Genomic DNA, 12,114 nt, shown 5'->3' on the forward strand with positions numbered 1-12,114 from the left:
TCCAAGCTTGATCTAGATGGAGAAAGAAAATTCCTTGGCAATATGAAAGGTGGAATAAAACCAGAGGAATCATTGAAAATAACATATTTTTCCTGCCGCAGCTAATATGTGAGCCATTTCAGTCGTTAGGCATGATTCAAATAATGAATCAAACCAGTCCTCAGAGTAGGTAACTGAAAACATTACACCGGTTACCAATCTTTGTCCCTCAGGCAGGAAAGTACCACACTATTTCTCAACCATTATTGAATGTTGGTAGCTTACTGTAATATTTTCTGGCATGTTCTGTGGATTCTGTTTTTAGCTGTTCTACCATCTGAATAGTTTATTTTATTATTCTGAAATAATAATTATGCTTAATTGAAAAAATTTACATATAGTTACCAAATTTTAAAATTAGTTATCTGGCCATAGCATAACTTGCCTCAGGAAAGTAGATATAGTTCTTTGCCAGCTAGAAGACTACTTACTTACTTACTTTGCCATATCTAGGGACACTTTGGAAGAAATATTGTGAATCTACTGAGTGAGCAATAATAAACCTACACAACTCACTTCATTAATATTATGAACAAACTGCTGTGGAAACACAGGAAAAAGAGTGAGGTGGTAAATTCCTTATTGCTGTGATAATAAGGAATGGACAAGTGAGACTTTGATAAGTGATCATAATAATTGGAGAATTGTTTGGGGCATAAATTACCTGGGTGAGTTAGTGATAGATTTTCATGTTTTATTTTAGTAAAGTATTTGTGACTTTTATAGTGTTCAAAGCCAATAGAACCATACATTGGGCTATAATATTTACAAACCTACTTTTACTTTTCACAGTTTTAATCACATTTCAATTCCTATAGTTCAATTTAGCCTCACCCCACCCTAACCCAGAAGCTGGGTGGTCACATAACCACAACCATTTCCTTCCCTTCCTTACTGTACTCCTTCCTCCTATGTTGACTTTGAGTGGGTTTTTATAAGGTTACTGAAGCTCAAGTAGAGGCTGTGATAGGGGTTGTTAGAGGAGGGGAAGATGGTCAACATGGCAGGAATGAAGGAGAGAGGGAAAGAAGAGAAGATAGAAGGGGTAGCTACAAAGGAGATCATATAGGTTCTTATAGCTCATGCTAAAGAGTTTGGATTAGTGGGAAGGTACTGGAGGGCTTTAAGTTTTAGATCGTCCACTCTTAAGTGTGTAGTAGCGTTGGTTCTACATTCTTTTTTTCATAAATAGACTGAGGTTTCTTCCTCCAAATAGAGAAAAGCTTTAGCAGCCAGAAAGTATTGAAGATATATAGATGAGGTGTCTGTTTGATGAGTATTGGTAGAGTCCACAGGAAATGAAAAGTCAAGAAAAGAAGCAAGGAAGAGAGGAAGAGATGTTCCTCTATAGTCTCTACACAAGCTCAGCAGTGACATAGAGAAAGGAAACTAACCAAACCACTTTTATAGTCTTTAAACACACTGATTAAACACTATATATGAATATATATATATATATTCCAATGCATATGTATGTATATATGTATATTTATATGTCATAATGTGGTTTTGGACTATATTTTATCTGTCTTCTGCTCACATATGATGTCACTGAAAGAATATATCAGTTAAATCCAATTTATACTGTGATTTGATTAGTGTGTAGAACTGGTCTTCTTGTTCTTTAATCATAAATGAATCATTCTTCTCTTCTCTTCACAAAATGTGATTGTGTTCTGAAGATTGATGGATCTAAGCATATTTTGGACTGGGAGAATCAGTCTAGACTTCAGCTAAAGCAATAAAGTGGTGCTTTTTCTTCAAGGTCAGAACACCCAAGGGCAAGTAGGCCTGCTGCAGAATATCCATTTAATAGATTCATGTGTTACAGCTGGAGTGAAAATAGTTCCAAGTGGCTGGATACTTAAAAACCCAAAAGTACGTATAATACAGTAATGAGAGGATAAGATTATATATATAATTTAAATGCAATCCCAAATATAGACATTTCCCTTTTTATTGCAGTGTATTATAAACTCAAAGTTTAGGTAGTACAATATTCAGTGTTTTTAAATGTTTAGATAATGCATTTATCAAAAACAATAAATCGATTTACCATCTTCCAGAAATGTGAATATGCACTTGCTAGTAAGAAAATATTGTGCAACAGGGAAAAAAGACGAGGCCAATCTCATATTTATAAATACATAGTAAGCTCAAGTCATGATAGCTTTTGCTAATAACAGATTTCATTTTGATGTTAAGCATGAAGTTTAGCCAACTACCACCAAGGTATGTTAAATGGAAGTGGGGAAATATGACAGGACATGTTACATTTGTTCCTGGTTTTGACCTACATGTATTATTTTTATTGTAGTACACATTGAAGTGGTATTCCATTCAAATATAAGTAAGCCTAAACAAAGCCCTGTAGACAATCCCCTTATTGTCACCATGTGTTTGGTGAGATTCTCCTTGGGTCACCTTTTCTAGCATTGTTTTTCCATTTCTACTTCTTTTTCAATTACTTTCCAGAAAATAAAATACTCAGACAATGGTTGTGATTCTTTAAAACACCTAAAACTCTTTAAACTCAAAATATAACTTCTTAAAAACCATGCAAACTACCTGGACTAGGCATTAAAATTTTGATATAAATTGGGAGTGAACAGTTTTTGGTTTCAAACTGTGAGAGATAGGGGAGAATGTGTCCTGCTTACTACAAACCATCACATTTTTCTTTTTCTATCCAGAGTTATAAAAGGCCTGATTATATTTAAATAGTTCTTAATTCAGTTAAACAGTAGGGCTAAGAAATTGAGGTGAATGCTAGAGAATACTACTCTACAGAGCTACTCCCAGTAGTTTACTGCAGAGTGCTTAGGCATTCCTCTGTTAGATTCCAAGCCCTGGAGTACAGGACATTATCAGATACACCCCTGTGACCTCAGTGCCCAACCCAGTGACTCAAACACAGAGAGCTCAGTAAATGTCTACTTGATGGTGTGTCAATTGTGGACGATGCACAGAGCAGAGCTCTTTGATGAGAAACCACAGGCATTTGGAGGCTTCCCTGAGTGAGATCAACACCTCATCTTCCCAAGTAGACCATAACCTCCTTGAAAGAAGGGCCACATCTATTCATCTTTTTTTTTCTACCCCTAGAGTCAATATGGTACATGGGAGTGGTTTTGAATGTATTTTTTTATGAATGTATTTTAAAAATTAAAGGAAGTACTTTAGAAGACCAAGGCATTGTCTTTATGTGTGTTTCATGTCTTTCAATCTTCTGAAACTTCCAGGAAATATTAAAATTCGAAACCTGTTGATTCCTCGCACTTTTATGTTCCATGATGTAGAGGGCAAGAAGCAAAAAATGTGTGTGTGTGTAAAACATTAATTCCGTGACTGGAATGTAACTTATTCAGAGGACTTCAGAAACAGAATTCACTTGAAGATCTCTTGGGTAAACTTGAGATTGTTCCCTCCAACTCTCTGCCCACCAACTTGTTTATCTGCAAAACTGGAATGATATTTATGGCATATCTCCTCTAACGTTAGTCTAAGATCAAGTAAGATAATATATGTAATTACATGTAATGAACCAGAGTGCCTCATACTTTGCCAGGCCAGCAAGTGTAAGTTCCCTCGACCTGATCATAAAATGTGTCACTGTATTGAGTTGATTTCCTAGCCAGTCGGAACAGATAGGATTGTCTCCATGTATATTTATTGTATATATGTTATTATTATTTATACATTATATTTATATAATATTATGTATAATCATATGTATATAAACATTATGTATAAATATGTATCTATGTATAGATGTATAAATTGATCATAAGAAAAACTTTATAAGAGAACAGTGATGTGCTGTGGAGTATACTGTCCCGAATGGGGCACTCGTGATTTCCCAGGCCTCAGCAGCAGCTTCTAAACTTTTCTGACCACAACTACAATAAGAAATATATTTTACATCACAGTCCAACTTGCACACACACCCAGAGACACAGGCTAAAATCTCTATAAAATGACTTTTATTACGTGTGATGTACAGTGATACTTCATGCCAATTAATTGTTTTTTACATTTTTAAATTTTATTTAACTTCGGTTAACTAACATATAATGTGTTATTGGTTTCAGAGGTAGAGATCATAAGGGAAGAGAAGAAAAAATAAGAGAGTCAGAAATCAGAGAGGAGGCAAACCGTAAGACTCTTAATCATAGTAAAACAAGACGATAGCCTATTCATTTTTAAAATGGTGTCCTTGACCCACTTCACTGACTTTCTGGCCCACTGGTGGGTTGCAAGCCACAGTTTGAAGGTCGCTGCTACACAGGCTATCCATGCACACTCCTTGTACGTCCGAGACAGGCTGTTTCCTCCCATGCCTCAGTGCACTTTAGGCTACACCTCTTCTTGCAAAGCTTACATAGCATTGTCTGCTGACGGACACAGCTCAAAGCATTACCTCTTTTTTAGGAAGCCTTCCTCAACTTCCTTCAAAGCAGTTAGGCGGCCACACGTCTCACCACTCTACACCACTGTGTCCCAGACTCCCACCACGTCTCTATCATAGCACTTTCCACGTGGTGTCTCTCTCCCTCTCCCTCCCTCTCTGTCTCACTACTTCTCTCCTTCATGCACAAGCACACACACCACATCCTGTTCCCCCTCTTCTTCATCTCTCCCTCCTACCTTCCCTCCTTTCCTCTTTTTCTTTCTTTTCCTCCTAAATGATAAAAGATACAATAGCCTTTGTAGAAAATTTGAAAATAAAGAATAAACAGAAAATAAAATCCATTTTTAAAACCCTCCAGTGAAAACTACTAATGTTTATACATTTTCAATTAATCTTTTTTTTATATCCAAGTCTGTACACTTTCACAAAGCAAACTAGGATCATACCATGGAATTTTGTATGAAATTCCATGCTGAGAATAGACCTAAGGTAGACCTGGACGGTGAGTATAGGTTAGAAGCAGACATTTTTGACAGAAATATCCAGGACAACCTGTATGTTGGGTTTACAAATCCTTAGGGTATATTGTAATTAAAGATGACGTCCAGGAGGAGGAGAAATGTAAAGAACTTTTAGTGAAAGACGAAAAGAATAAGTCAAAAATTATATGTGGCAGCCACATTTGAAGTTTCCTGATGAATAATACCAAATGTATTCTTTCATAATTATATTTCAAAGCAATATAAGCTTTTGTTTGAAATGACTATGTCTTAACATCCTATTGTGGTAGTTTTTCCAGGGATTAAGCCAGGATTTGAATAAATTGCCTTTACTTCTTTAAAACTACTAATTCAGTCTCAAAGCCAAGACCACAGAGCACCTACATCAGAATTTCCTGGAGGATTTATAAAAAATACAGGTTCCTATGCCCAGCCCTGTCCTATTGAATCAGTCTTTAATGATGGACCCCAGGAATTTCCACTTTAAGTGTTGATGCATTATAATTAATTTTTTTTTTTTATTTATGATAGTCACAGAGAGAGAGAGAGAGAGGCAGAGACACAGGCAGAGGGAGAAGCAAGCTCCATACACTGGGAGCCGACGTGGGATTCGATCCCCTGTCTCCAGGATCACGCCCTGGGCCAAAGCAGGCGCTAAACCGCTGCGCCACCCAGGGATCGCTAAGTGTTGATGCATTATAAAGTTTGAGAATCACTGCCCTGAAATTTATAACACTTAAAAAAAAAAATCAGTGTACTAAACAGCTTTGCCGAGGCCCTACACTGCGTATTAATGTAAATTCTCCTAGAAATAAATTCCTTTAAAATGACTTAAACTTAGGAGTCTTTAGAATTGAAAGTGACCTTAAAAATCATGTAATTCAATCATGCCACTCTACAAATAAGGAAACTCAAAAGATGAAGTGACCTTCTCAAAGTCTCAGGGCAAGTTTGTGGAAGAACTGAGCCTGTTTCCCAGAAAGAACCTCTGACTCCCAAGTGCAAAGCCCTTTTCTATCTTCCAGGAGGGAGTGGGCTTTACTCTAGCTGCTGGATTACTTACTTAAAGCCACTGTTTCATCACAGTAAATGCCATTTTAATCCTTGCTTATTTACTTTCTAATGACAAATCCTGAAACCAATTTCTTTACAAAAACACATTTTGGTGTTTAAAGAGAAACATGCCTGGTTTTAATGTAATTATGAAAACTGCAGAGCCATGAAATCTTTGTTAACCGCATACTGCTTGGGTTTGCATATAATTTATGGTTCATAATTCTTAAGTTTGCCTGCTGGTCTGCTCAGATAAGAGGAAGCAGCGAGAGCTCCCTATTAAAAGCCCCTAAAAGAATAAACTGCATAGATATCTCTATTTCCAGAAAAGGGGGAAAAATTTCTACTCATTTAGTGAGGTGAAAAGTAATCTAAATAGCTGAATATAATCTCAAACACAGAATTCCTGGAAGCGCTGATGATCTTGTAGTAAGGATATGCAAAAACAATGCTGTACAAATACTGTGTGGTATCACTTCTGTGTGGAATCTGAATGAGCTGAATTTGTAAGAACAGAAATTAAAATGACACTGGAAGGTGGGAAAATAGGAGAGATGTTTAAGAGTTCAGAGTTGCAACCAGTGGATAAGTAAGTCCTGGAGATGTAGTGCATAGAGTTATAGACAACATACTTATTATAGACATCAACCTTGCTTAAGAGACTAGATAAAATACAAAAATGAAACAAAACAAAATGTTGTGCAAAGGAACTGTGCTGAATATATCTGGTACTGAAGCTCTGTTCCATTCCAGAGCTGCAGTCCTGAAAAAGGAGATGTGATAAGTAGATAAAATGACTTTTACTTTATCTGGATGATTTTGGTTGCCATATTTCCAGAAGTCTAAAGAAGTGTTAGCTCTTTTTCAATGCTGTGACATTCATTCATTCCCTAGCTGAACATTTAGGTCCAGTTGGAATTAGGAGGTGATCCTCTTGCCCCACACTAAAAACACTGATTTGTTGGCCAGTGGTGTGCTCATCATTAATTAACACCATAAGAAACCCACGTTACCAAGTCAGAGAGAACTTCAAGCAAGTAGTTGATGGTATGCGTTTTGCTTCATTCACAGTGAGTGATGGTGAAACATTATATTGAGAACCAATTTCATTAAAATATCATAATTTATTATTTTTGATAATCCCTATGATCCTCTACTTTTTTTCCTTACTCTTTTGCAACATTTTCCTACCCATCTGTTTATTTATAACATTAGGTTAGGGCAGCCTGGGTGACTTAGTGGTTTAGCGCCACCTTCAGCTCAGGGCGTAATCCTGGAGTCCCGGGATCAAGTCCCATGTCAGGCTCCCTGCGAGGAGCCTGCTTCTTCCTCTGCCTGTGTCTCTGCCTCTCTCTCTCTGTGTGTCTTTTATGAATAAATAAATAAATAAAATATATTTTTAAAAAAACATTAGGTTATATGTTAGGTAAATGATATTCAGGGAATCCCTGCTTTCAAAGTATTTTTAGATAAACAACTGGCTAAAGGAATAACTATACATCACACAGAGTATTTTTTGAGTTCTTATTTTGTAACTTTCCACCATTAGGAGGAAAACAACTTCTCAGAAGTGAATTTCATTACAGCAGCAATTGGAGAGAAGTATTTGGTCCAAATGTGAGCTAGATCATTCTGTCTTATGGTTAGAAGTTTTGCAGTATCACTGTTAGGTGGGATCACTGGAAATCTGCCAAAGATCACCACTCTTTTCTTTTATGAACTCTTAAAAAAATATGATCTGAGCTTGACATTGTGTCACATGGATATTTTATTTATTAGGAAAGGAGGTAAGAGGTACTTGAATTCAGAATCCAAAATAAAATAAATTTGTGTTTCAGTGAATATCAAGAAAGCTAAAGAGAAGTCTTCCTTTGGAGGGGCCCTAAGTCTCTTGGAGCTGGGTTCATGGAGCAGAACTAGATGATGCCCAAACTTACTGCTGGAAGGACTCCTTGAATAAAATGATTTGTTTGCAAGCACTTTTGTCCCCCTTCCCCACTTGCTCTCCCTCTTGCTCCTTCTCTCCACCCCTCCCTCTCTGCCTCTCGCTTTGGAGAGGGTCTCTTTGGTTCCTAACCTAATTTAACTTGTTTCTAGAAATTGAGCAAATTAAATTTTACACATTAATGTGCTTGCGCCTGAAATGTCCATCTTCCTATGATGGGAAGAAGAGTCTGCATTTGATTCAATGTTGGCCCATCCAGTTCCTCTTGCTTTCACATTGCTCATAGCAGCTTTGCTGTTCATTTCAATATAGGATATACTGAGCATTATGTCTTTGGTGTCTCCCATATAAAATTATGACTTTATGACTCATAATGTTTCTCTGGTGGTTTGGGAGATACATGGGACAATTTTTTAAGAATACAAATTAACATAATTTAGTCCAATAAATACCAGGTGATCTAGTAATAAGTGTAAAGGAGATATCAATATAGAAACGGTTTTTGGTTATGTGTCCACCTTGGATGGTAAGCTTTACCCTCTTACTAAATTAAGATCAGTCAGTTCCAGCTATACACTGTGGGATGGTAGTCTTAGGGGGAGAGAGTTTGAGCACTCTCTGGAAAAGTATATTTTTTAACTGTTGCTTTGGGCATCCATCCCAATTTGTGTCTTTATTGAGAGATAGATCACTAATCTCCCTTATGGAATCATTGAGACTTGAATGACAGGAAAAGCAGAAAATCAGTAATCTAAAAACACTTAATAGAAAAGGTAGATTTGTAATATAATGAGGATATACCTATTTATAGACTGTTGGTTTTAGGACATCCCTCCTTTGGAATTTCCACCTAGGGCTAAGAAAATAAAACATCTAAACCTTGAGCTCCTGGTCTTTTCACAGATGTTTAGTAACTCCTCTGTTGCTTGGTAGTTATCAAAAATGATAACCTTCCAGTGCTCAGTTTTTACAGTTTAGGCACCATCTACAACTTTCCTCTTGGAATCTGTAGTTGTATAGTCTAACCTGTTACAGAATGGATAACTTTTCTAATTATCCTTGACATTGTGCACACAGCCTATGTTCAAACATGTCTAGCAATGAAGTAACCACCAATTCATGAGGCAACTGATCTTTGTTAATAAGTTTCTCTGTTTTGATCAAAATCTAAACAGTTCCAATCTTTTTTTTTTTTTTTTTTTTAACATTGAGGCAAAGGGCTTCATCCCTTTGCAAAAACCAGCTTGGATAAAGACCCAAGGAACATTCTAGTCATTTGTTTGCTTTTCCATCCATGGAAATTTTCAATTTTTATTTACTTGTCTCTATTTTTTAATTGCCTTGGAAACTTCATATTGAAGTAGGTCTTCTGGCATAAAGGAATTTTAAAGCTCAGAGATTTTCGCCTGTCAATTTCAAGCAAACTGCAAGACCATAGCAATAATCTCGTTTCCATTTGATAGAAAAAAAATCCTATTTTACTGAGGAATGATAACTTGTAAGACATCTTTACCTCTTGGCAGCCACTCTGGAAAATTGTGTGGAGGTTCCTCAAAGAGTTAGAAATAGATCTGCCTTACGACCCAGCAATTGCCCTGCTGGGATTTACCCAAAGATACAGATGCAGTGAAATGCCGGGACACCTGCACCCCGATGTTCATAGCAGCCATGTCCACAATAGCCAAACTGTGGAAGGAGCCTCAGTGTCCATCGAAAGATGAATGGATAAAGAAGATGTGGTCTATGTATACAATGGAATATTCCTCAGCCATTAGAAACGACAAATACCCACCATTTGCTTCGACGTGGATGGAACTGGAGGGTATTATGCTGAGTGAAACAAGTCAATTGGAGAAGGACAAACATTATATGGTTTCATTCATTTGGGGAATATAAAAATTAGTGAAAGGGAATAAAGGGAAAGGAGAGAAAATGAGTGAAAATATCAGTGAGGGTGACAAAACATGAGAGACACCTAACTCTGGGAAATGAACAAGGGGTAGTAGAAAGGGAGGTGGATGGGGGGGTTAGGTTGACTGGGTGATGGGCACTGAGGGGGGCACTTGGTGGGATGAGCACTGGGTGTTAGGCTAAATGTTGGCAAATTGAACTCCAATTTAAAAAAAAAAGAATTAGTGCAAAAGACGTGGCTATCTAACTAAAGAATGCACTCCATAAATACTGGTTGTTAGTACCTTGGAAAATAGTAGATGTAATTTTTCATGGAATTCAGGAGTGACTGGAAAATTAAACGTTGTGTTCATGGGTATTAAAAAATAAAAATAAATAAATAAGAGTAAATTGACAATGGTTTGTAGTCACATCTTTGAAAAAAAATGGCATATGAGAATTAGATCCAGAACACCATGAAAATAATATATATATATATATGTATATATATATATATGACTTTCTATGGCAACTTAAAAAATCCAGACCATAAACATGAAAAATACTGTCATATAAAATATTACATGTAAGAAAGAAACTTTAAAAAAAGAACAAAAGAGCCACTGGAAGTTATAATAACTAACATGTATTGCTGGCTTCCAATGTCTGAGGGCCTGTGCTAAGCAATTGCCTTGTGTTCATTCATTTAATCTTCATAACAACCTTGGAGGTCATCAGTCATGATCCTTATTTTACAGTTGGGGAAACTGAGGTGTAGGATTTCTTTTCCTAAGATCACTCAGCTAGAGAATGATGGAGCCTGAGTGTGAACACCAGTCACCTGACCCCAGAGTCCCTGCCCTTCACAGTTGTCCAATATTCGTTGAACTACGAGGATCAGAATGACCAAGGGTCCTTGGAGAGAGTGCCAATTCCCAGAGTCTACCATCAAATCTACCAAAGGAGAGCTTCTGAGGGTGTGGCACTACGTTCAATTGCCAACTATAATTTATAAATAAGCCAGTTGGAAAGAATAGGTCTCCTAAAACTTCCCCAGCCATTTGTGCCCTCAGGCCAGTCTGGGCTACATCAGAATTTATTGCTCTTGGCTTCCAAAGGGAAGAAACCCTGACCCAAGTGGTCATGATCCTCAGCAGTTTGAGTAGTCTTTGTGTATAAAGAATCATTCATTCTTCTTCCTGGGAAGGATGATGGGTCTGTGCAAATCCAGCCTCACCCCCTTGCTCATCCACCTTTCCCTCACATTTGTGAAATAAGTGGCCAGCTTGTGCATCTAGTCAGGCAGAACAAAGAACACACAGGGATCAGACCCTGACCTTATTAGCGCAGCGTGATCATCAGGCCTGGCATACTCCAGGCTGGGTGGTGCCCAGCTGGACAGCTTTCTGTCTTTCCTGTAGGAGAGGGATCAGTAGATGCCAGTGCATCTGCTCTCTGACTCTGCTATCAAGCTATTCAAGCAGTAGAGTCTGTTGACATGGTAAGAAAAATACATTTGTCTGGCACACAAGCCCCAAAAGAACTTTTTGTGTTGAAAGTAAAAATTTGAATTATAGTCAGAATGCTAATGCCCTTTCAGGCTTCTCATGCCAGCAGCCGTGTTGTCAGTGAAATTTAAATGTGGGAAAAAATGCTTTTATGGGCTGCCAGATTGTTTGGCAAATGATTTATAGATCTATTTAGTCTATTTGTAATGCAGTGATTTGGGTAACTTTTTACTAGGAAAAATAAAAACTAAATGTTGCTCTACGCACAGGTTTTATTTCCCCATCCATATTGGGTTTCTTAGTCTTAGCTAACCTTTCTTCTTAAATTGAAAAGGTGTTGGTTAGCGTACCACTCTTCTAGTAAGTGATGGAGCTGCAGTTCGATACAGGTTCTTTTTCATTTGATCTGGAGACATAATGTGGTTGGTTGATTTGTAATGACTTCTGGAAATTTGCTTTTTCTGACTTAGTAGAGGAATTAACTCCTAAATAGAATTCAGCTTGAATAAATTCGGTAGATGTTTTTGTATATTTAGGTTATATCAAGTTTTAGTATGAGTTTGGCCTCTCTCAGATTTTGTTCACTTATGGTTCTGTGGTTGGATCTTATACCTTTCAAAATCAGTGGGCACAATAACAATGGTAAGAGGGCCCTGGGTGCCCATGGGTCTCCCTCCCCTCCCCAGAGGAGAGTCTGCTACTGGCAGCCAGTCCTCAGCATGGGGCGTCTGCCTTCCTAGCTCCCCTGGTCCTTGCAGCCAATGTCCA

General features: G+C 37.5%; 1 protein-coding gene across 2 annotated transcripts in view; it reads left to right on the top strand.

Moving 5' to 3' along the window:
- The window catches only part of RAB3C (RAB3C, member RAS oncogene family), a 265,300-nt gene that overhangs the window by 93,333 nt on the left and 159,853 nt on the right, over positions 1-12,114 (top strand). The window lies entirely within an intron of this gene.

Source organism: Canis aureus, chromosome 5 (genome assembly GCF_053574225.1).
Source record: "Canis aureus isolate CA01 chromosome 5, VMU_Caureus_v.1.0, whole genome shotgun sequence".
Lineage (NCBI taxonomy): Eukaryota > Metazoa > Chordata > Mammalia > Carnivora > Canidae > Canis > Canis aureus.